A 27,190-nucleotide genomic window follows, 5' to 3' on the forward strand; every position below is an offset into this window, starting at 1 on the left:
ATATTATTTGTCGTTGTTAAGACAATAAGCTCCGTCATGCCAGTGTTTACATCTAACCTACAACTGGAAGGCCAGTTTTTAATAAAGTACATTACTTGTTTCATCAGTTCATACAGAGCTCCCAAGACATTTTTGTTTGGCTGTTGGTGCCAAGTCATCAGAGTGAGAAACCACATGACCGCCCTATAGTATCCAGCAAGCTGTTGACGAAAACGAACCAAAGTGGCAAAGCGTACGATAAGTATGTATGTATGTATGTATATGTACATATATCGAGGAAGGCACCAACTGAGAAATGTTTCTGCGATAAGGAACGATACTCTCTATAACTGAGTGAAAATATGTTTCTACCGATCTACCTTTGCAGTAGGCATGATGTGCAGATCGACCAGTTTTTCAAGAGTCATTAAGAGGATCGAGAATAGACAGATAGGCCTGAAACCCCAAAAATGGCCAGTTACGGTTTATAGTAATTTCGAATAAATTTTTCGAAATTTATGGAGTGTTTGGGTTAGTCGGTGCCAGTTCCTGCAATGCGGTGATACCAAGTCGCCCTCAACTGTACTTGCACACACGTAATAATAGCATCAGTGTGTGTATGTGGTAGGCGCATGAGCTTAATGGTAACTTTTTTGCGGTGGCTTGCAATTCGCTTCCTCTACAGCCAACTGTTAAGCTTGTAAAGCAGCTTTTCGTATTCTTTTTTATACTTTTAATTTATAAAATATGTATGTAACTTAGTTTCGAAGTGGACCTGCTGCAATGCAACCAAACCGCCGTTGATTCGCCTTATTCGGCAATCGCCAAACGATAAATCCGATCACATTAAACGCTTTATATGATAATTGCGTTCGCTTGACTCAACCAATGCGTGCTTACTTGAATTTAGAAACTATGTACATAAATATATTCCATATAACTGGAAACTATCTGCTATATGTTTTCATACATATGTATGTTTGTATAAATAGTCACACATATTATCGGCATTTTGACTAACTGTTGGTTTGACTTCAATAGTCGTTATGCCGCTTTGACTTCTAGCTGCGCTACCGTTGCTCTCAAACGCCCGTTTGACGTTTATTATATTTTCACGTCAAAGTTCCGCTCTGCGGCACCGTCTCAATATTTACTTTCACTTTTTATTTGAGACCAGTTCAGCTGACTTGCGGGCACTAGGCTTCATTGCGTACATACTTACATACTATATGTACGTATACGTATGTACATGAAAATGAGTGTTTGCCATGCATACAGATCTACATGCATACATACATATATAGTATGTAAGTAAGTTTATAAATATACATAGTTACGATGAATATATTTGTGTTCGTACGGAAAAGTAGCTTATGTCGGGAAAATTAGCTTATGGCTTTAGTATAATGCGGCATATCCTTTATTCTTTAAACGACAAGGAATTTTTTGTATAAGACTTTATAAGAATATTGGCTTGCTAGTATCGTAACTATTTCTGCACGTTTATTTGCCAAAAGTACTGCAACGCCTCGGCACCAGTGAGTCATTCGCAATCGTATGCTACGAATGCCGCATTATACTAGAGTCAGCCTTTCGACATAAGCTAATGTTCCATACGAACACAGATATGTATTTTGGAATGATTTTCCTTCACTCTTTGTCAAATTTGTCTACCTGGTAAAAGGACCTGTCTTGTTGGAGGGATAGCAGTAAAAATGTTCTAAAACAATTCTTCTTCTTGTTTCGCGCTGTAACCGCCTAAGCGATTTTGGCCGAATCAAATATACATACATAGCACGCCAGTCGTTTCTCCTCTACCAAGTATAACTAAGTGCTTATGTACTTGGTATTTCCACAGGATCTCCCCTCTTCCTCTGCCACCCCCAACGTGTACCGCGTTGGATACTTTCAGGGCTGGAGCGTTTACATTCATTCCTACGACATGGCGAAGCCAGCGGAGTGGTGTATGTATGTATATCAATATTGCACATGTTTATGTCGTTGTAAACTTCATGCAGCTCATCGTTCCTTCGTCTATGGTTTCGCCTTTACAAGATTGCATGACCACAGGGAATAAATACGATTTCGCAAGGATTTTTCTTTTTAAAATTGAAACCGTTCTTAGGCTTCCAGATTTGGAAACTGGTGGAAGCTCTTCAGTAGTCGCAGCAGTTGGCTTAGTTATATGGCGGGGTCGCTTTCTTGTGGTCTTGGCAGATCACAATTTTAGACATTATGCAAGCACTTTAACTCCTCGACACCATATTAGACATAAAAGAGAAACGAATTGCTGCTGTTTTGGACTCGGCCAAACTCGCTTAGGCGGTTACAGCGCCAATAAAGAAGACGAAGATATTCTAGAAATCGGTCAAAAGGACGCTGTGGTGCTTATTACAGGAATTCTGCCTGATTTTAAAACCTTCCGTAAGTTGCTTTACTTTCTTATAAAGCATTTCAAGCTCTTTGCACTCACGAAATAGAAAGTCACTTATTTCAAAAATGCAAAATTCCTTAGTTAATAAGTAATGCGGTCAGTCGACCTTTGCTAATAACTTTTGTAATTGCTCATTGATATTTTTCGTAAAAATAATTGGCAAACGATATCCATTTAAGGAATAACGAAAACCACTCACTGTTTGAGGAGAAAAAGTACAAACCGTAAAATACAAAACGAACGAACTAACCAGTAACAAACGCAGCAACAACACTACAGGCGGCTTATTGGGCGCAATGTTACAGTTACCCGCTGACTAAGCATGGCTCCAAGGCTTTTTAACAAATCAAATTGAAGTGGTTCAATGGAATTGCAACGCTGGAATTGATATTACCAATTGTGGTATATATTTACATACATATACAATATGTATATGACCATGCATACATACTAAGTGGTGGGTGGTTAAAAAAGCTATGTAGGTGAAACGGCTCAATTCTTTTTTTCCGTATTTTGAGTGGGACTCTGCTGAATTGCCATAACGCCAACTGTGAGCGGTGGCCGGTTCGAAATTGTTCCAGCTCGAACTCAATGTGACTTAATAGTTAGCAGCACTGACCGACCACTAAGTGTGTGTATCTTGGTATGGGTAAATATCAATTTTAGGTGGTCAATTTCGCATTAGCGTTGTTATTGTTGTTGTTATTATTACGATTAATGTTGCTTAATATCGTGCTCACAATTCTTTCGACAACAGCTAAAGTTAAAAGCCATTTCGCGTCAAACTTTGAAAATAAACAAATTCAAATTCGAAACACTCCATTTAATCCATTCACTTCACTTTGCGAGTTTCATGCCATTGCGGTTCAATCAAGTCATTGCGAATTGGCCTAAATCGCCTGCAGCTGGATTATTTTTGTACTTTTATGTATGTACATATGTATATTTGAATGTGTGTACATATGTATATTTGAATGTATGTATTGTATAAACTCCATTATTAATTCTTTTAAAACAATTTTATTGCATTGAGTTCGATTAGTTGCCGATCGGGTTTGGCTCGCGCTGGCAAAAGGGGCGTAACGAATATTCCTTGTACATTAGCGTGGTCAAAAAATACTTAGAGGTCGCTCAAAGCCTTCAAAGTTCCATGTATTTTATATGGGAAAAAAATTACTTTTCGTACAAGTGATATTGAATTATTGACAAGTAATTTTAAGCAAAACAAAGCCGACTTAAAATAAAAACTATATTTATATATATATATTCCTTGATCCCATGATCGTATCTAAACCAGATTATTACGGGATCACCTCTGAGATACTACCTTTCCGATGCAAAAAGAATTATCGAAATCGGTTGATATGGTCCAAAGTTATTCGGTAACATACATAAAAAAAATATTCCGACGTACTGATAACCTCCTCCTTTTTTGGAAGTCGGTTAAAAATCAATATTTTTCGATCGAGAAACTCTGTTCCTCTTCAGGGGATTTCCAATATTATTATTATTATTATTACTACCCAATTATTCATTTAACCATTTTTTCATAGTAACTATATATTATAGGTCCGCCAATAAAAAAATAAATAAAAATCTTTGGTATTAAAAAATAGTTAAATAAACAATTGGGTATTATTATTGGAAGTCTCCTAAAGAGAACCAGAGTTTTCCGATCGAAAAAGATTGGTTTTCAAGAATTCCATACTATTTCTACGAAAATTTGTTTTTTCCCCATATAAAATACATGGAAAAGTTTGAGCTCTTTTAGCGACCTCTAAATATATTTTTATTTCAAAATANGGAAGTCGGTTAAAAATCAATATTTTTCGATCGAGAAACTCTGTTCCTCTTCAGGGGATTTCCAATAATAATATTATTATTATTATTACCCAATTATTTATTTAACCATTTTTTCATAGTAACTATATATTATAGGTCCGCCAATAAAAAATTAAATAAAAATTTTTGGTATTAAAAAATAGTTAAATAAACAATTGGGTATTGTAATTGGAAGTCTCCTAAAGAGAACCAGAGTTTTCCGATCGAAAAAGATTGGTTTTCAAGAATTCCATACTATTTCTACGAAAATTTGTTTTTTCCCCATATAAAATACATGGAAATACATGAGCTCTTTTAGCGACCTCTAAATATATTTTTATTTCAAAATAAAAAAAAGGAGTAAATTTTTCAGCGATATAGAACAATCATAGGGGGTGAGAGCATTAAAATTCCGACTTTTCTTATTTTGGACCTCCCTATTGTGCATACATACATATGTGTGCATGCGTCTGTATATAAACTATATACCCTACCAAAAAATTAGTAAGTTAGGTTATTTGACTTTATATGAACTGAAATCCACAGGCCTTTCAGAATCTTTCTCCCGTCGAGCGCTGACTGACATGGGCAATTTGATATGCTTGCCTTGAACTTAAACTTGTTCATCTATGGTTGCATTGNACTGAAATCCACAGGCCTTTCAGAATCTTTCTCCCGTCGAGCGCTGACTGGCATGGGCAATTTGATATGCTTGCCTTGAACTTAAACTTGTTCATCTATGGTTGCATTACGGTGCTTGCAGATGTATTATCTGACTTTGGGGGTAAGAAGATTAGTTCTTCTGCTTGACTTTGCGAGTATTTTTAAGCCATAAGTATTAGCCGCCTCCGAAGTCTGCTGCCTTTTGAAGCATAGTAGCTTACACCACCGTGAAAGCAAATCGGTCCTCATCTCCTCGAACAACCAGCCCGCCATTATGGCTCTGACATCGTTAGCAACGAAGTTGAAGCTGGTTAAGTAAAGCAGAACTCCATTGAATATTGTATACTCTTCAAATTAGGCCCGACAAGACTGCCGCTGAGTTATCCAGATCGGATTACACATCGACTTCAAGTGACGATCCGACCTAACTCTTAGTTGGAACGATGTACAACGAAATTTTGCCCTAAAATCTTTAGTCATAGCCCAATTCTGTATCGGTGACAAAACTTTTATAACTGCCAAATTTAAACTTTTTCGTATATTTTACCGTAAAAACAACTGTGACAAGAATTTGCCACTGATACAGAATAGAGCCATTAGCGCTTATGGGACCCGAATTTAAACTTAAAAGCAGAGGCGACCTGTTAGTGAAACCCTAAAATTGTTAGACTAGTAGCTGTACCTACTGAGCATTGACCGCTGGTTGACAAGCATGCCAAAAAAAGAAGTTCCAGAGACGAAATCAATCCATTTTCAGAAACTAAGTTTTCGTGAGGAGCTATACTAGAGCCATTTGAGTTAATATGTTTACCGTCGCCATTTTAACCTGGTGGAGGCTATAGTGGTTAGCAGTGCGCACTACCATTCCGCAGGGGAAAATCAAAAACAGAAAACAGTTTTTTCTATTAGCGGTCGCCCGTCGACAGGCAATGGCAAATCTCCGAGTTATGCTGCCACGAAAACACAGCATCTCATAAAAATATAGCCGTCGATGGGAATCGGCGTAAAACTTTAACTGCACACCTACCTTTAAAATAGAAATTTCATGCTATGGGCGTTTCTCTCCACACAAAATTCACCCATAAATATTTCGGTATATACCAGACTTTGCCCCGGTCTCGTATTACGATATCAAACCTTCTGTTCTCATTAGGTTATGCTGGATGGCTGACCATTAAAGCCGTCACTTGAATGGTGGTCATAAACCTGTGGCAATGTGAAAGAACAACGCTGTGGGAGGGAAATTCAAAAATTGTTGGGTTCGGCTTAAACGTATGTAGTACCAAATCAGAAAAGGAAATAATTTCTATAGGTTTAAGAAGCTGCAGATTTTATAGTCAAAGCGGTATACCGCAGCTACGTCTTTGGTATCTTTATCTATTTTGGAGCCATCTGTATAAATTTCCACACCCTTATACCAAGCATTGACCTTCAAGAGACCTTTCGAGACTCACGAGCGGTATCAGATAGTATATTCCACCTGTCAAAGATTACGCTATGCTACTGTAGCCAGGCGTCTTGAATAAAGTCTCGCGACTATAACTTAACTCTCATTACACCAGAATCAGAAGACATACATATCTAGTACCCATTAATCATCAAATAAAATTATGCGTAACCCTTCTAACACATGCATACGTAATAATGAGTCTAATCGCAGCAGTGTATGGATGTATATCCACACGACTATTTCANGTAATAATGAGTCTAATCGCAGCAGTGTATGGATGTATATCCACACGACTCTTTTTCGGGTGAAGAGCCCATTTTTCACCAAAAGTCCTACGAGATATCCGTTGAGAGAAATTTCCAGCATTACGGCGATATTGGAATTTGCGTTCAGGCGGACTTCCAGTCAGTCAGTTTAAAAGTCAAGGACATTTTTAATCCGACGAGTCTATCTTTCCTGAATTTTCCATCTCGAAATCTTTAAAATACCGTTATATATATATAGGGTATATTTTTTTTATTCTGCAATTTATTCTTTTGCGAAAGCTTGCTCATTCTGCTTTTGTTCCTTTTTTTGAGCACTTAATTTTTGGAAATTTTTCCGCTTTGTCGAACCGGTTCAACAACTGTCCACAGCTACGCCTGCGCCTGGGGCGGTTGACTCCACACTGATCTGCGCCGTTTATCTGGGACGCTCAGATCAAAAGCGCTGATACCATAAGTGTCGCAATGGCGTAACTGTTGTGTGTGATATAAAACGTGTGTATGTAGGTAAATGTATGTATGTAGGTAAATGTCTAATTGTGTGTGGTAACAGCGGACACAAAAGGCAAAACGAATTCTAAGCCGGATTTTTTTCATCTTTGCAATACGTTAGGTACGTGGCTCAATGAGGCGAAAAAAGTATCAAATCGGTACGTAGATATGTATGCAGGTATGTATGTCTGTGCATGCAAACCAAAGCAAAGATTTTGTAATCGGACAAGAATACTTTGTACGAATATTTGGAAATTTACGCCCCCCCGCACAGAGGAGTTTCACACACACTTTTTTTTACTCACTACGAAGTTGTTGTTGTGGTTGTTCGTGAGCGTGTAGGCGTTGTACTCGCATGTATTACCAGCTGTGTGTTGCATGAATTTGTAATTAAGCGCTGATATGTAAATGTTTATTTTTTTTCGTTTTTTTTTTTTGGTTCTATTCATCACTTGAGAAACAGAGACTCACAAGAAGCAAGCCGATACGAATTCGACGTCAGGCAAAACCATATCCGCGACTTTACCGCAGAGGTCAAAATTAGTATGCCACAGATGATTGTCGTGTTACTCACGCGTTTACAGTTACTCCGTACACATACACACGTGCACTATAGTGAATGGATTTTTATATTAAAAAAAAAGTATCCACCTTTTTATGTTCGACTCAAACTTGCATTAAATGAGCTTAAATAATTTCCGACATTGATCTATTGAGTCAGCATTTACCATAAAAAAAACTGAAATTGATTTAAAAAAAATTAAACAACCCGATTTTATGTATCACTTCATTGTATAATTCATAATTTTTTTAAGTCTCTAATTATGTTTTATTGATGCTAAAAAAAATCAAAAGCACCGTTTCGTGCACTAAACCCTATGACGGCCTTCAATTGAAATTTTGTATGAAATTACTTTTGAATAGATTTTAAATTGGCCACCACACACACCCACATTTGCAGCTATGGAAAACAGATACAGCTATGGACACATTAATACCAACTTTCTGAGCTGAAGATATCTTTGTTAGCTGCAGAAATAGTTGTGGCCGTCCAAGTATAAGTGCACTATTTTTTCGTTCGTGTCTGTATGTGCGGATTTAAAGGCTAGGCTTCAAGTGCGCACGAGTAAGTTGTCTTGCCACGTTCCAAAATGTATTTCAGTGTAACTAATTGCAAATTGCAAATATGTCATTTTGAAAATATTGTACAACAAATAAAACGGTATCAGTTGAGGTTTTTAAGAATTCTAGGGCAATATTGCAGAAATAATTCTTTATTGCCGTAATTAGCAATAAAACTGAATGTAAAATGCAAATCGTGTTTTAAAGATATATATTTTTAAAAACAAAGGTGAACACTAGGCTGTGTCATTTTTGAGCAACTTTTTTTTTCAACTAAAAAACAGGCTAAAAACTTTCAAAAAGGTGAAAAAAAGAGCCTCTAAAAATTTGAGCTCTTAATATTATCATTAAGTGGTGCCTGTTCCTAACTTTCCATTTCACATATAAATAACATGGGAAAAAAATGTTTTGTTTTTCTTATTTTTGTAGCTTGACATATAAGCATTGTAAAAATTAACTGAAAAATTATTTTGGTACATTGGTATTTTGGTTTCATAAACAATACATAAATAAGACTTAAAAAAAGTCATCAGTATCAGTTTGATAAAATAAAGATCATAATTTCATACATTTGCAACTTTAAGTTTGAATATCTTCAGAACGGCTCACTCTGTAAAAAAAATTAATTAGAACTTTTTTGTAGAGCGTTCAATTTCCTACCAAAATAATTTTTCAGTTCATTTTTACAATGCTTATNCAAGCTCATGGAAAAATATGGGTTTATTGGAAAATACAGCGTGCCACCGTAGAACTGGAATAGAGGTAAATGAAATCAATCCCAAATCTATGAAAAATGGGGGTATATGAAAACGATCTCGTATCCGGCTACGAGAGCTAGCGGTATAAGCCATATAAACTAAAATTCTGGTGACGCAGAAAGAGATGAAGATGAGAGATGAGAAAAACGGGCGCGACACCTTCTGGAAAGTAACATGATCACAGGGTGTATCCCTAGAACTATGTTAAGCTAAACCTTGAGGGATGAAATTCTTGCCAATACCGACAGGCATAAGCTGAAGTCGCGTTGCAAGTTTTACGATCGGCTTGGGTAAGGTTTAATCACTTAACCCCCCTTTGTTTTCGCTGCTACTGAATTCTATAAAATGTCAGCTTTCACACAATTTAAAATGTACACGTGTTTTTAAAAATGCCATGAGAATTGTGTTGCTAGCTTCATGTTGCAAAAATGTTGCAAGCTTTTTCACAGCGTGAACAGAATACTACTTTGCAGAGGAAATGTTATGGAATTTCACACTTATTTCACAGAAACAAATTTTATATGCACTTTAGCAGCTTTTTCACGTGAAACAGGAATTAAATACTATGCTTAAGAACAAAGATTTTTAAATCGAAAAAAAATTAATAAGAAAATTTGAAGGATTTTAGATATTGGGTATGGTAGCACGAAAAGTCACAATCTGCTTAATTGTCAGGTTGTTAATATGGCGACGAAAAAGTGACAATGGAACTACCTTGTTTTTTGTATCATGATATTAAGAGCTCAAATTTTTAGAGGCTCTTTTTTCACCTTTTTGAAAGTTTTTAGCCTGTTTTTTAGTTGAAAAAAAGTTGCTCAAAAATGACACAGCCTAGTGAACACTGTTCAACAGCTTTTTTGCAACAGGTCAACCGTGAAAAAATTTTAAAGAGAAGATTGTGCTGACCAATTTCATTGAACAAAGTCATAGTGCAAAAACTTTGATATGGCTTGTGAATTAATGGCCTGTACTTTCATAAATATGTTTGAAATACATTCAATACATTCAATAAAATCTTTTTATCTATCTTTTTTTTTGTTTAGTAAGAAAAAATAATATATAAGCTAATTTGAAGTTTCAATGTTTACCTATTTTCGACTTAAATTTCGCTGGATGTAATTGGTTTTGATGGTCAGGAGCTTATCCTATTGGACTTAACTCCGCAGCGCGCACTTTTGTACATGCTTTAAAGCCAAAACTAATGGTAGCCTATTCAAAGTTATCGCAATTTTTAATTCGTTTCTTATAAGAGCCAACCTTTGGCAGCCATTTTCTATCCTTAGTAGTGATTAGGGACACGATATCGAACCGAAAGTATCGATATGGTACTCATTTAAAGTATCGCTTTAAAAATATCGGGTACCCATTAATATCGGAATAAAAAGACTAGATATTCCAAATATCGATACCAAAAACCAAAAAATTTATCTGAATATAGGTTTCGAATATAAGCCGCTGAGGTGTAGTGGTTAGAAGTGTGCAAACCTTGAAAATGAAAAACAGCTTCCCATAAAATACAATCGCCATTCAGAGTCGACATAAAACTGTAGGCACCCCCTTTGTGCCACAACATTAAGGCCCCCTTGACAAATCGGAGGAGAAGTTCGGCCAAACACTAATATATTGTGTAAGCGCTGGACTTTATTATTATTACAACACGTAGAGATTGAGGTGTTGACTTAAACACCGAGGCCGCGGCTTCAAATCCCACCACATGCTATCCTAACCATAGTACAAATTTCTGCACTTTAAAGCCCAATTTATATCGGGAAGAATTGTTACAGGACAACCTTATATGGGCGTTTCCATCGGAAGGTCCACCACGACAAAAAAAATAAAAATCTTATATCTAACGTATTTACGGGCCGTTTTGCCTGCTTTTTAAAGTATATACTGGCTATGAAAGTGGAATCATGTTTGCGTAAAATGGTCCTCCTAGGTGGCGTCAAGGTTGAGATATTTCGAAAAACCGTATTTATTTTCAGAACTAAATATTTTTATCAGAGCACGTTATGATATTCAAAACTGAATGATCATTTTCTTTTTGTAAACTACTGTGTGAGTATAGTTGTATTGTGTATATGTTTGTTTTTTACTTGTCATGTCTGAATGATCTGTATATGTTTACTTGTTTTTGGTGTGTATATAGAAATATTGATATATAAAGGTTTTGGAAATTGAAATGAAGTTAGAATAAAACTAACGTTTGAGTCGGGCAGTTCATTCGGGAAACTTATAATTTCTTTAAAAACGGCATCCTTACAAGCTCAGAAGTGGGCTAAGAATGCTCATAAAAATTAGATTTTTATTCTTCTCAATTATTTTATAAAAGGACGTTTGACCTAATATATGAAAAGCGAAAAGCAATGGTATGTGCAAGAAGGACAGTAAGGAAAATAAAAGGATCGCAAGGACAGTAAAAACGGCGAAATAATCGACAAATGGCGAATTTATAAGAAATAATATACAACAATTGGAACAGCAATCTACAAGGATCTACAATCAATATTACGTGTATATACAATTTAAAAGGAGCGAAGCAGTTTAAAACAAGGATAAGTACAAGCAAAATAGTAGATAAGAGCGAATTTAAACAACTATTTTAAGTAGACTACTCGTTATCGCAGCTGCGCGAGTGGTTAAAAAAGTTAGGTTTACCTGCTTCAGGTTGTAAAACAACACTTGCGTTAAGGATCAGCGAAGTACCAGTATTATTATTATTATTGTTGAGGATAAAGCACTGCGACCTTAAGATCTATTGTGTTCCCTTCATGGATTATAGGGTGTCTATTAATCCGCCTTTGGTTAACATATGTTCACCCAGGTGCCTTTTGCGTTTGTGCATGAGTGCAGGACATTCTTCTAAGATGTGCTGTGCAGTCTCGTTTTCCGTCCTGCAAAATCTGCATCGCTCATGCGAGTAAATTCCCAGTTTAGTCAGGTGATAGTTCAGCCTGCAGTGTCCTGTCAGGATTCATGTAACAATTCTTAAGCCATTCTTTGATAAGCTCATACATTCCTTGAAGCGTTTTAGGTTATATGTTCCTAAAAGTGCGTTGGACTGCTCTAGACCTTGTAGATTATCCCAGTAGGGTTTTCTATGAGCCTCTTCCTCTAACCGAACAAGTTCGGAGAGTGCCCCTTTTCCCAGGCCACCGAAAGGCTCTGGGCCGGTGAAAGGGGTCGATGCACCCTTCTTCGCTAGTTTATCGGCAATCTCGTTTCCTTTAATACCAACATGTCCCGGAATCCAGAGAACCCAAACCTGATTGGTCAGCCAAGGGTATTCAGCATTTCGAGGCACTCCCTCACCAGTTTAGATGTTACCTGGTGAGATCTGAGGAATTTGATAGCCGCTTGGCTGTCAGTCAAGATTGCGATGTTCTGATTCCGGTAGTTTCGCTTGATATTAAAGTCCACGCATCTTTCTATGGCGTATGTTTCAGCCTGGAAAATAGACATNTTTTGTGTTTTTGTTACTGAGTTATTTTGGAAAGATCCAAATAAATAATCCTTAATTTAGAAAAATTTAATTATTTATGTAAACATACATAGTCAATACGGACTTGCTTTTTTCCTTAATAATTTTTAAGACAGCTAATATATTGGCTGTGCTTTGTGCGCGCGACATAGTAAGAAAAAAAAGATAAATTGAAAATGTTTATCAAATCGCACATGGGTTTGCTAAGCTTTCGTTTTCCATTGAGAAACGGTAATCATTTTAGCTAAGCACATTATTGGAAAAGTTCTCTATTTGAAAAGCAAAAGAAATTGGCTGTGCAATGGTTATCAAATCGACTTATCCAAAAAACATGCCAGTTATTAATTTTTTTTTAAATTGATAAGTTTTTTATGATAAGTAAAAAGTGCAACACTTATCAACTTTACTTTTCAATAAAAAGGCTTATCTAAAAGTTGTAAAGTGATAAATGATAAGTCATTGGTGCAATTGGGCCCAGGTAATCATGTTTTGGTTTATCCGATACGTTTCGGATATGCCAGCCTAGCTCTTCTTATTACTCAGATCAGTTTTAAACCTCTTTGTAAAGCTGTACCTCGGATACATAGTATCCCTCGGTATTGCAATTTCAGGGAACTTCTTCGTAAGAATATCTAACTTCCCACGGCTAAGATACCCTTCTGCCCCGATATTGGAACCAGTCATCCGTAGTAAAGCTCTCTTCGCCTGAGTTTGTATGTAAATATGAAGAGGGGTAAGGTCTAGAAGAACCTCCAAGGATGCGGTTGGACAGGTTCTCATAGCTCCGGTTATGCATACGCATGCTAGCCTTTGTAACTTGGAGAGCACTTTGATTGTTCCAAGTTATGAAGTTCTATCGGCCCAGATGATGGCTCCATAAGCCATCATGGGTCGTACTATAGTCGTGTAGATCCATCTCAGTATCTTTGGTGTGCATCCCCAACACTTTCCTGCCAAGGACCTACACGTCATAAATGATCTTACAGCTTTCTTCGTCGTTTCTTCCACGTGTGCTTTCCAGAGTAGTTTTAGGTCTAGTATCACTCCTAGGACTTTAACCTCTTTTTGATACATAATGTTGGTTCCATCTAGCCTTGTCGTTTTTAGGCTCTCCAGTTTATAATTCCTTGAGAATGGAACTATAGTAGTTTCTGATGGGTTAACATTCAGCCCCACTTTAACACACCATTTTTTGATTACATTCAGCCCTAGTTGGATTATATCACACAGGGTGTTTTCGAATTCCCCCTGCATATAATTACAATATCATCGGCGTACCCCTAGCAAGTTAACCCAGCATCTGTCAGCTCTTGGAGCAGTCCGTCGATGACTATGTTCCACAGCAGTAGAGATAGCACTCCACCCTGTGGACAGCCCCTTGTTGTTCCGGCAACAACCATATTATTCGTACAGGTTTGTAATTCTACCCTTCTGGTGTGGAGCACGCAATTAATCCAGGCTTCGAGGGTATTGTTTACCCCCCTGCTGATCAAAGCACTGTTTATTGCAGCATGAGAGGTCTTGTCAAACGCGCCCTCGATGTCCAGAAAGGCGCATATAGCTGTATCCTTATTGTCTATGCTATCTTGAAGTCCACTTGTCAGCGCATATAGGGCGGTTTCAGTAGAACGACCCGCCATATATGCATGCTGGCGCGAATTCAGCGGATAGTTCACTAAGACCGTAGTCCTTATATAGTTATCTACTACCTTTTCTAAAGCTTTTAGTACAGTTGAGGTGAGGCAGATCGGTCTGAAGGATTTTGGATGAAGTGGGTCCTTCTTTCCAACCTTCGGGATGAAAACTACCTTCGCTCTTCTCCACACATCTGGTATATAACCCAATGCTATGCTGCTTCTAGCTATTGTTAATAGTGGTCCAATAACGCATTCTAAGCCCTGCTGTAGCATGCCAGGGAATATTCCATCCGCTCCCGGTGACTTTAGCGGTTTAAAGGTGTTCACCGCCCAGAGGATATTTCCTTAGCCACTAACCAGTTTTCTCTGCTTATTGTACTACTATGTTCAGTCCGATCTGTCTCGGAATATGATGTAGATCCTGGGAAGTGAGTATATATGAGAAGTTTGATCTTCTCTTCCTCGCTCCCAGTCAAACTCCCATCACTCTTCCTTAGACTTGCGGACGAAATACAATTCGTTTTTGCCATCACCTTATAGAGTCCTGTAGCCTCCGCGGTATCTTCTATGCTTTCACAGAAGTTCCTAAAGCTTAAACACTTAGACTCCCTTATTTCTTTGTTGTACAAGGTTAAGGTGTTTCTGTATTCTGACCACTCCCCGGTTCGTTTTGCTCTATTGAACAATTTTCGAACTTTGGTTCTGAGTTTACTTAGACTGTTGTTCCACCAGGGTACATCCTTGGAGGAACATACCTTACTTATAGGACAACTGTCTTCATATGCGTCAATGAGTAATTCATTAAAGCGCTCTGTAGCAAATTCTAGTTCTGTTTCGTTCCTGATCTTCTGACCCAGCCCAGGTGGGGCTACGTTCAGCCTCAGGTTGTCTTTGAACTTCCCTCTGTCTTCCAGGGATTCCTTAAAACTCTATGTATAGGAGGGGTTGCTTCAATGTTAAACCTAATTATTCTATGATCTGACATGGAGGGTTCATTGGATACTCTCCACTCTTTCACCAGCGCTTTCGTTTGAGTATTTCCTATGGTTATATCCCTCGCGCGGGTCACAAAAGTTGGTATATTCCCAACATTAAAGATTTCTAATTTATTTTTAAGGATAAATTCAACAAGGTACTCACCCCTTTTGTTGGTGTCACTACTCCGCCATGCCTCGCTATGCGCATTTGCATCACATCCGGGTATCAGGGGTAGCTTCTTGTCTTCGCAGTACTTCACCAGTTTAGTGACAAGCTCCGGTGGGGCGTGATTGTCATCTCCTGGGAAGTAATCCGATGCAGCTACGATGTCCTGGATGGTCCCGTTGATGTTGACCGGTACTAGGACCGCCACTAGATCCCTCGACAGGAATTCTGAAAGACATACATGTTTCAAGCTATTAGTTATTAACAAGCACGCCCTAGGATTTGTGCACCTAGTATCCCAAACTACCTGCCTTTTCTCTACTGCCTAGCCTCTTATTTGGCCCCTGATGACCCAGGGTTCTTGTACCAGCACTATTCCCATTGTAGACCTGAGGGTTGCCCTAGCGATCCCGATCGTCAGCAGTTTTCCCGTCTTCTCATCATTGCTTCTGTATACCTTCCATAGGTCGGTATGCATACCCTCATTTTGGGCTATAGTTAAGTTCCTTTTCCCCGTCCAGGACTTTCTTGTTCTCCGGATTACCTTTCAGAGCACTAATTTCCCCAGCCTCCCATGCGCTGTCACTGGTCTTCTCGCGGTCCAGGACTTTCTTTTTGGCCTCCTCAGGCGTTAAGCCTTTGCTGACGTAGCGCAGGTACCACTTGGCCCCTGCTCCACTCAAACCTGTGGCCTTCCTGACGTCCCCGAATTTTCTAGACTGTCCGGTTTTCAGTCCAGTACTCGGCGAGGCTTGTGGTATGTCATCTTTGGCTGCCGAAGCATCCTCAGATCCCACCTGCCCCAGACTTTCCTTCCGTTGCATAGTGCCTGCATAGTGACTCCCCAGTCAGGATTTTTTGGAGGAGAGGAGGGAAGATGGGATGGGGTAGGATTAGGGATAGGGACGTCGGTGCGGTGATCTTGCATGGAAACCAGAGTGCCTGGTATGACACTTACCCTGCGGGCGAGGTTGATACAGCGGCATCAGGTCACTATGCAAGCTTCCCTCTTAGTTCGTGTTGATATGTCGTTGCCGAAGCTGCCAACATATTACCACTTAAGCCCCATCCCCACGGCAAGGAGACCGACAATGATGAGGGAAGTGCCAGTAAGTAAGCGTGGCAATTGTCCGGTTGTTCCTGTTGGGTTGGATGCAATGACCGAAAATTCAGCAGACGTGGTGATATTGCGAGAGGGCGAAAGTGTTTTTGTATGTGAAGTACGCGAAGATCATAGCGCTGCTGTTGTTTTTGATGTTACATGTGTACAACGGGAGGCGGAGTTATTGAAGCGTGAGAAAGAATTGCTATAGAGCGAAAATAAGTTTTAGCGTAGAATGACATATTTTACCGTGTCAGAGAAACGATAACCCGGCATGCAATTCAGTTGAAACTCTCAAAACTTTAGTACCAGAATATAGTGGTGATGTCAATATAAATACATGGGTGACCGAAATAGAAAACGTAAGGTTTCTGTATACAGTTGACGAAAGCACAATGCGTTTGTTACTGCTGGCTGTACTCAAAGCCGAATTTCGCCGTTGAAAGCTTTGTACAGTTGGTAACTGAGATAAAAGAGGTGTTTGGAAGAAGAGAGAGCTTGTGCTGCGTAGAAAACTTGAGATGCGGAAGTGGCAGCAAAGTGAAGGTTTTAATTAGTATTACAACGATAAGGTGATGTTGGCGAATCCATTGGCGTTGGAAGAGGAAGAGTTAGTGGAGTATATAATAGATGATATTACTGATGAACAGTTACGTATGCAGGGGTATTTACACTGCTATACCAGCAGGACACAGCTTTTGCAAGCGTACTCTAAAGTGAGACAGAAGATGTCAACAGTTAAGTCAACAACTACATTAGCAGCAAAGTATAATACCGTGAGATGTTTCAACTGTAACTCTTTGGGTCACTATGCGTCGGAGTGTCGCAAACCCACTTGGGAAAAGGGAGCATTTTTTTCTTGTGGTAGTATGGCACATCGGGCAATCAATTGTCCAGAACGTAAGAAAACAGTCAATTACTTGGAGGAAAATGAATTTGTAAGATCTTTTTCGTTTGTTGTAAGACATGGTGGTAATTTGTGTTTTTCCTTAGACTGCTTGATAGATTCCGGAAGTCCCATCAGTTTAATACGAAAGTCCAGTGTACCTTGCAGATTGAATTTTAATTTGTTTACTTGTGTGAATTCATAATATTTTGGTTTGAATAAAACAAAAGTCCATACGTATGGAAAATTTTTGTGTTATGTTCTATTGAATGGAAAAGAGTTTTCGGTAAATTTTGTGGTTGTAGCTGATGGCACAATGGGCTATGATACTGTCTTAGGAAGAGATTTTTTAAAAACATGTGGGTATAAATTATTAAGTAAATATGAGAATGATAAGATGCTAAAATTAAAAGGTGAAAGCAATGTCAGATAGCGATGAACAAAGATGAAATTGAAAGAGAAAACAAAGTTTGTGAACTTAGTGAAAAAGATCTTATTTGGCACTGCAACCGTTTGTCGTTCTGGGCCGGAACCTAAAAGCGTCTCCAATTGCCTCTCTGCTGTGCGAATTTGCGCCAGTTGCTCATCCTGAGCGCAACCAGGTCCTTCTGCACTTGGTCCTTCCATTTTAATCGTTGGCGCACTTGCTTTCATTGCCCACCCATCGCTGCGGACTCGAAGAATCTTTTCACGGGAGCGTCATCATCCATGCATACAACATATCCAAGCCAGCAAAATCGCTGTATTTGTATGCGCTTGACTATGTCCATGTCACTGAAAAGCTCATAGAGTTCGTCATTCCATATTCACCTACCTATACCCGTCGTCCACGCGAATAGGGCCGTAGATCTTGTGTGGAATAGTTCTATCGAAAGCATCCAAAGCCTTCCCATCGTGTACGTTTCTGCGCCATATAGAGGAACGGTCATGACGAGAGACTTGTAGACTGTAATTTTTGTTCTTCAAGAGAGGGCTCTGCTTTTTAATTAGCTACCGAGCCCAAAGTATCATCTGTTTCCAAGAGTTATTCTTCGCTTGATCTCCAGGATGACGGTATTGGTGGTGTTTATGCTGGATCCTAAGAAGACAAAGTTCTTCACTACTTCAAAGTTATAGCTGCCACCAGTGAAGTATGTCTCTAAATGCGTGGACTCTTTATATGTTGCCAGGATGTAGTACTTTATCTTGCCGTCATTCACAGCTAGACCAACCTCTTTAGCTTCGTTTTCTAAACTGAAAAATGATGCGTATACGTCCCTTTGTTTTAGATCGACTACGTCGATATCATCTGCATACGCCAGCAACATCTTTATTTTGCTATATATGACGTCGGTCAGATTGGTAGCTCTTATTACGCTTTCCAGCCTTAGATTCAAAAATGGCATTAAAAGGGCCTTCATATCACCAGCGAATATTGGGACGCAGTTAAGCAAACGAAGTTACAGACTTGTAAAGCCTTCTGATGTCGTCTCAACCCTACTTACATATCGAAGCCTCAACACTACACCATAATTTTTTGTTAAGCAAGTAGTTTCTGCTTGTCTGCTATCGCAGGGAGTAGCCGAACACATTTACTGGAAGCAGGCAATTCAGAAGCCATCTTTATGAAATCATGGACAATATCCATACCTATACCGCACAACCACCAGAGCCGACGCTGAACAGAGAAGCCATCAGCGATATTTATCCAGAGTAAATTAAACACTCTCACTCCATGATTGGCGTCAACGGAGTTCAACTATTTGTTAACGTAGAGCTTCAACTAAGGTCTACATACTGGATCAGGATACATTCATATTTACTAAGAAACTATACCTCACGATATCAACCACCTCATCGCTTTCCCCCAATTAACTTACGTGCCTTTAAATTCGACCCGACACTATAGAAACAGGATATAATGAATTCGAGCGTACGTTTACTTGAGCTTGATTTGGCAGACTAGCTGAAAAACTGAATGTAATATTGTGCATACAAAAATTCATAATAAAAAAATTACCGTCACCGCAATTCGTGAGAAGTATCTCAGCCTTCTTAGTCCGTGTAAGTGCTTGTTCCGCATGCATGGTCTTTTATTAAGTTGCAGCACTGATATCGTTGTCAATATCAAATTGATTGACATTTAGATTAATGAAATGCTTAATTTAATCGCCCGGTGCCATAAGCCAATTACAATGATGAATATTATATACAAGTAGGACTGCGGCTGGCTTGCTGATACAAGATACTTACATAGCAGCTATTTAGCGAGCTAACAGGAATGCCACCATTTTCACATGTTATGGCTTCAGTGAACTTGTTTGTATGAGTGCAGAGTCTCATGGCTTTGATGTGTAACCAGTGGCGACTGCTTTTCTTCAGTTTTCAGTAGGAAATATTTCTAGGCGGATCTTTTTCATATAAATGTGTCTACAATTGCGACTATCAATCTTGAGATCACCGATCAGCGATATGAAACAACACATACATTCGCATGACAGCCATTTCTACGTAATGCAATGTCTCGTGTTTTACCCGAAAAGGGGTAGTTGTTTGGGCGATGTAATTCTGTTCAGATTGGCGAGCCCTTGCAATCATTGTTCGTATCTGTGGAAACTCCTTCCAGCAGGGTTCCTTCGTATCCCTTTTATTCAGACTGGCATCAAGGGGTACACCGAACCAATGTTACTGCTGCATTTACCCGATAAGATACTTTCCTAGAACAGTTATCTTCAGCTTTTCCAACTTTCTTCCCCTTCCTCCACCTCACATGAGCACTAACCTATAGCTATTGGTACCTCAACGTCTGTTCGTGTCTCAAAGCTGGAGTGAACAAGTGATTACCTCGAATTTTGTTAGTTCTGCAACTGCAATGGACGCCCGAGACGCTGTTAACCCCTGACCATCAGGCAACGACTCCTACGACGGCATGCTCAAGAAGACAACAAGGTAAACAACATCACTTATGTATTACCCCCGGATTGTGACAAGCCCCTAAGGCAGCCAAACTACAATGAACTCTAGAGTAACATCGCTGATATAACCGTCTTTATATGTCGGCATGGAATGTATTGATATATGTGATCCAAGAGACGAACTGTTTTTCAACAGGATGGAGTTGCGTCGCACACACTATGTTCCGTCAAGATCACCATCGAGCCAATAGTACCGGATTAGCATTCCCCACAAAACACGTCGTATTCTGGCATCTTGGAATGTCACGGTTTTGATATCCAGCCAAGCGATGTCGAGCTCGAAATAATCAACGAACATACATTAGGGTGCCCAACGAAAATGTTTTTTTTTTTGAAATTTCAAGAACCTAATTTTATTTGGTTTTATGAGAAATATTCTTGCCTATTTTTATAGATCTTTTAAAGGTTATTTAGAGCTCGCGACTTGCCGATTTAACAAAAAATGTAGTTATGACTGAAAGAAATTGTAATGGAAGTGTTGTTGTAGACGAAGATAATTTGGATGGTGAAAACTTGTTGGCTGAAATATTGTGTTAAGCGAAGAAAATGATGTAAACCTTAAGGTTGGGAATAATGTTCCTTTTCGGATCAAGTGAAAAATAATAATTTGTTTAGAAAAATTTATCTTGGATTGTCACGTCCTCAAGAGCCAAGGGTTAAATGTCAGATGAAGTCGAATAATGCTAAACCATTTAACTGTCCGCCTAGACGATTATCATATGGCAAAAAACATGAATTACAAAAATTGTTAGACGAATATTTAGAAAAAAAGGGTTATTAGACCTAGTGAATCTGAATTTGTTTCGTCGATAGTGTTGGTTAGAAAAAAACTGGTGATCTCAGAATGTGCGTAGATTTTAAGAATCTTAACAAGGTAACCGCTAAGGATAATTATCCGATACCATTAATAGATGATTTGTGGGATAGGTTGGTACATAAGAAAGTGTTCACTAAATTGGATTTAAAAAATGGTTTTTTCATGTGTTTATGGATCCAGAGTCGATAAATTTTACTTCATTCGTAACTCCGTTAGGGCAATTTGAATTTTTGAGAATGCCGTTCGGTTTAAGGAATGCTCCGTCAACATTTCAAAGATTTGTGAATAAGATATTTTCTAATATGGTGAGGCAGAACAAGGTTATTATATATTTAGATGATATAATGATAGCAACAAAAAGTGTAGAGGAGCATCTTCAAATTTTATCGGAAGTTTAGGAAAAGTTAGTTGAAAATAATCTTGAGCTTAGCTTGGATAAATTTGAATTTTTGATGAATGAAGTAAAATATTTAGACTATACCGTTACCGAAGACGGTATTAGAGCAGAATTCGATTTGGTTCGAATTTGGCGTATGTAGTTGAAACATAATAAGTCATAGATTTCCAACAAATTCACCCTCAATTGGCGCTCAAGTCAAAATATAAAGTATATTCTACATAAAATACATGTTTTATTTGCGTTAAAAATTCATTTAGAAGCAATATTAACAAAAATATAACGATGGAAATTTATGTTTCACACTTGGGGTTGTAAAAGAAAATTAAAACAAGTTGCATTAATTCAAAAAACTCTAAAAACAACTAGAATTGCTCCAAATCATATTAAAATAAGTTTCATGAAAATAGCCATCCACAATTCGCAGTTTTGCGATTTTGTAAGAAAAGAAAAAGTCGACATCCATTTATTGTCACGTAACGACACTCTCTTTAAATGCTTATATTCAGGACCAAGCAGTTCGATTGTTTTCATTTTTCGGTTAAATATAGAGCTAATTATGTGCTATACAATACGTACGACTGTCACGTATGCGACGTATGGAAATACCCATATTCGTGCGTAAAAAGCTAACTCGAATTCCAAGATTTGTCTTGCGTGACATTTCGATTTGATGTTTATGCTCAATTGGCATTTTGCCGCGACTATGAATTCAAATTTTTTTCAGCAAACTTCTGTAATTTTGACAGAAATGCAGCTCTGAGAAATCACGCACGCAAATTGATTTGGGTTTATCAAATGAGAAAAACTTGCGTGCGTGCGTAGAAAAACTCTCGCCGGTAATATAACGTTGAGCTGCTAATAACATTATCCTTCACTGAGAAAAAAAACGCGTTGTAAGAATAAAAAATTTTTTATTTGGTTACCGTTTAAGAATGTTCGTATTTAAATCAAGTGAAAAGTCTTAACAAAATGGATTCTTCCATTATATGTACATACACTACGTACATATAATGGAAATATTCAATTCAAATACGCCCGTATTAAAATGAAGCATTTTTCACTACACGGATGGCGTTTTGCACGTCTCGGATGCTTTTTCATATGTCATTAAGAAAGTATATGTATACAAAGCATGCACAGCGGTGACAACACATACACACATACATGGTAAGAAATAATGAACTAATCGCGCGATGTGATGTTGATTGAAACTCAACATTTGAAAACACCTTTACATGTATGGCTTTAGCTGAGTGTGCAAAGACCCTTGATACAATTGGTTGCGGCCAAGAGGGTCCGTGTTCATCAGACGGAACATAAAATTAATTTTGTTTTCTTCTTAATTACGACAAAGCATCTGTGCACTTCACAACCACATATTTTGTAACGTATATACTCAAATTTAAAACGAGTTGGGTTGGTAATTTTTTTCAATATAGCACGTTTTTTTTTAATTCTAAATATTTTTTCTCTCAGTGTTGGAATTTGAGGTTATGGCATTCGATACGATACTAGGGTTCTGGTACTCGATTCCAAAAAAAAATCGTTTTAAAACTATCGAGTAGAAAATATCGGTATCGAATGCCAAAAGTATCGATATGGTATCGTATCGTATCGAAATTCGTGTCCCTAGTAGTGATAGGCCTTTCATACTCCCTGAACCTTTAGTGCTATTTTTCATTTTGGTATTTTACAAAATGTGCTATCGGATGTAAACAAACAACAGCTGTTATTTCAAATAGACTTCTTGCACACTTCTGCCCGAAAAAAGTCCGGGCTGTTTCGGGCACGAAGAAGAAGACATTTACGAGCCAAAAGTGGAAGGTATTCGCTCTCTATTATCCATTTTTCAAGCATGAGCAACGCTTTTTGGGCTGTTTTGGGCACCCGCGCGAGCTAATACTTTCACAAAAATCGCCTATTTTATACATTTTCTTTATTAGTTCTTTTTATAATTCATATATATTGCAATTTAACACAATAAAATCACGTTTCCCGACGAAAATTTAATATTGGTAAATTGAGAAAATTCACTGTTTGACAGTTTCTTTTCTCCTCCCATTCGGCTTTGTTTACTTTTACTTGAGAAATCTCATCGCCGCCGTGAATTGTGATTAGGGACACGAATTTCGATACGATATGATACCATATCGATATTTTTCCCATTCGATGCCGATACTTTTTACTCGAAAGAATTCAAACGATATTTTTTGTGCATATTGATACATTTATATTACAAAATATTGGAAAATAAAATTAAAACGCCAAAATTTAAAACTCTGGGAATTGGGCGAGACCATGATACAAAAAAGAAGGTAGTTTCAATAAACAACTTTTGACGGATAATAAAATTTTTTGAAGTTTCATAAATTGTGAGTATTATCAACGGCCTTGCCACTTTGATAATATTAAAACAATAAATCGGAGTATTTTCTTTCCCATATTTATACCAATGTAATAACATTTCAAATCAAAAACCATTATTAGTGCTTGGTACTTTTTTTTACTTACGTGGTTCGCACCTTTTTTTATTAAAAATATTTAAAATGTAAACTGTTAAAGGAGACTTCATCGTAATTGTTCTTTTCATTTTGTAATAAAAACCACGCGCGCATTATTCTGTTATTTTTTTGTTTTCTTTTTTTGAATGCAATCTTGCGATTTGAAAGTCGAATTCTAAAGAATGTTCTTCCCAAATAAAACCTTTTTATATTTTGGTTCAAATTTACTTTTACATTTCTCATCAGATTTTGCAAAAAATTAGGCTTTGTTATTAGCGCATCATCATTAAATTCCACAAATTCTTAATTTGTGCAAAATACCTGAAGTCGGCTTGAAGAGATCGCCCTCCGATAAACAACTAACAGATCCTCGTTTAAAGTACAAAACCGTGTATCAACAAAATGCACAACTGCGTATGTTAGGTTGCATTAATTGTTTTGTAGAGAGTAAAAACACTCATATTTCAAGAGGTTCTCTTTTTTTTTTTACAAAGAAATCGCATTTCAGGACGAATGGCAAGAGCTTGTGCGAGCAAATCCCATTTTTGGCAAAAAATGTCAATTACGGGTTTTGCTGAACGACGATACGCGGTTTTGTACTTTAAGTGACGATATGTAAGCATACACTTTCTTCATGCTTTCTGAACCTAGTCGTCAACCCCATTTTCGAAATCATGTAGCCGGCATAATTTTCTAGTTCATCATATTCCACATCGTTGAATGTACTGATAAAATCTTCTGTTAAAAAAAATATTTCTTCTAGTGATCAGGTAGCATGAATTTGATGAAATGTCATAATTTTATTAAAACTCAAATGGTTAACAACAACAACGAATGTCATTAAATGAAACTACCTTCTTTTTTGTATCATGGGCAAGACTATTTGTACAAAATTTTTGTAGTAATATTTGAAATATTTCAAGTTAATTTTCCAAATGCCAAAATGTAAAAATCTGTCCTGCTTTTTTTATCAGCCGAAGTATCTGACGTGACGTTACCTTACTAAAATTTCTATTGAAAGTTTTGTTGTTAATATTGTTTTTAAACATTCCATTTCTTGGAAATCTACGTCGTACTATAACTTTACTTACTTTGGAATTTATATGTAAAGCAATATGGATATATTTTCCGCTTTAAAGCGCAGAAATGTGCACTATCTTAGGTTGGCATGTGGCGCGCCTTCAGTGATGTATGTACTTATTAAAGTGCAAAGTGTTAATTCTTTAATAGAAAATGAAACCAATGTTCAGATTTAATTTTTTGAATTTTGTATCGATATTTGGAATATCGACGCTTTTTAATACGATATTTTTACAGTGATACTTTAGTGCTATATCGATACTTTCGGTTCGATATCGTGTTCCTACTTGTTATCACATAGTGTTTAGTGTTGGACAATTTTTGCTCTTAAAATTAAATTAAATTATAGTTAAAAAACTAAAAACACGCTTTTATTACAACAAGAACTAAGAAGTATAAAATAATTTATAGATAAAGCGATTCCGTTCAAGAAGAATAGAAAGTTCCCTAACTTGATTTAATTTACCTTTTTTAAATTAGCTAGTTTTTTTTAGTGATATCCCATTAAAAATTATGTCAAAACACTGCAACTAACTTTACAGTGGACTTTATTTTGACTATGACTACGGGCCAATTACTTTAATACTATTTTTAGCTAATTTATAAAAGTTAAATTAAATCAAGTTCGGAAACTTTATATTCTTCTTAAACGGAATCGCTATATCTATAAATTATTTTATACTTCTTAGTTCTTGTTGTAATAAAAGCGTGTTTTTAGTTTTTTAACTATAATTTTATTTTCTACTTTTTAGTCATTTCAAGTCTTGCAATTAATATTACACTGTCTGTATATTTCTCATTCTGTCATCGGAAAGTTTGTTAAATATTGATTGTAAAGCTCCAGGACATACATACATACAAGTGAAGTTAAATAAAAGCTTGTAAAAAATAAAGAAAATCATGTGGAGCTAAATTATTACTACTTAAAAATGCGAATATGTGGTAGATTTCAGAACTTGTGTGGTAGATGTGGTGGATGCTCCAAAAAGTGGTAGATCTGCCACAATGTGGTAGAACTCCGATCACTGTATAGAATACGTCATTTGAATTTACAAATACAACCCAAGCCATGTAATTGAACAATTCATTTTAGAAAATCGAACGAACGGGGGACAAAATATCCCTTCGCCTATTGTACGAGTATATAGTAAGTATATAGATTCGAAAATAAAAACATTTCAAGGACTTTGTTCACTTATTGAATTTCATTAAACTATTTGGGTGATTGCTTGAATAGGAATTATTTAAGAAAAACCGCAAAGTCTTATTCGGGCGGTAAAACCTGTAGTTTGGGTACTATAAAAATTTACATAGGTACATATATCAAAGGAAATAACGATGCTTGGCTGATTAATAATAATGCAAATTTTCAGCTGGCAATTCTCTAACGGTTTAAAACAATTAAAAATTAACCCAACCAAAATTAAAAATCTTTCATTTCGGTTGACTACAAGTTGAACTGGTAATATTTTTTGTATAAATAAATTAAATCTTAGTTAATTGCAATTAAGGTATAAGAAGAAGGCGTCCAGCGGCAACAACAATAATATACATTTAATCAAAATTCAGACAAGCGAAATTATTTGCAATGCTTTTAGGCAAAGCTATTAGTATTCAGACTTTATGACTTTTCTTTTTTGCGAATAAATGAATTGAATATGAAACAAAAAAAAGTTTAAACATTTTCGGGCAAACTGGTTTCTTTTAAGACTGTTTTCATAGATGATTGAATGCGATAACAAGCAAATAAGGCAAAATATGGGATGATGCAAGAAAACAAGAAATATATAAAAGCTAACGAAAATTAAAATGTTGTTGAATAGCAAAAAAAAAACACCGTAAAAAACAAACGCCTTTAAATGAATCATTAGCCAATTTCGAAGCATAAAAAGCAAAAAAAAGCCACGGCTGCCTGCTTTATTGCTAAATGGAAATTGCATAAAATCATTTGTGCACAGTTGCTAGATGACTTGGAACTCTTTGACTCATAAATATGCCAATAATTTGAAAGTAGAAGCTGGCAATAGATATTGATTTAATTAACATGAGGTTGATTAAGCAACTGAACAAGGTTTAATGCAAATATTCTCATTTATTAATCATAATCGGAGAAATAATTACTTATGCCCACAGTTACTCGAAATTCGTTGAAAACTAATTTCCAAATATTAAGTAAATTAAATTTAAAAATAAATCAGGACGAAAAA

The 27,190-nt window shown here is 37.0% G+C and overlaps 1 protein-coding gene across 1 annotated transcript in view; it reads left to right on the forward strand.

The window, feature by feature from the left end:
- The window catches only part of LOC108365722 (uncharacterized), an 84,166-nt gene that overhangs the window by 19,467 nt on the left and 37,509 nt on the right, over window positions 1-27,190 (forward strand). The window lies entirely within an intron of this gene.

The sequence above is a fragment of the Rhagoletis zephyria genome, unplaced genomic scaffold, assembly GCF_001687245.7.
Source record: "Rhagoletis zephyria isolate East Lansing unplaced genomic scaffold, Rhagoletis_zephyria_1.1 Rzeph_scaffold_01975, whole genome shotgun sequence".
In the NCBI taxonomy this organism is placed as follows: domain Eukaryota; kingdom Metazoa; phylum Arthropoda; class Insecta; order Diptera; family Tephritidae; genus Rhagoletis; species Rhagoletis zephyria.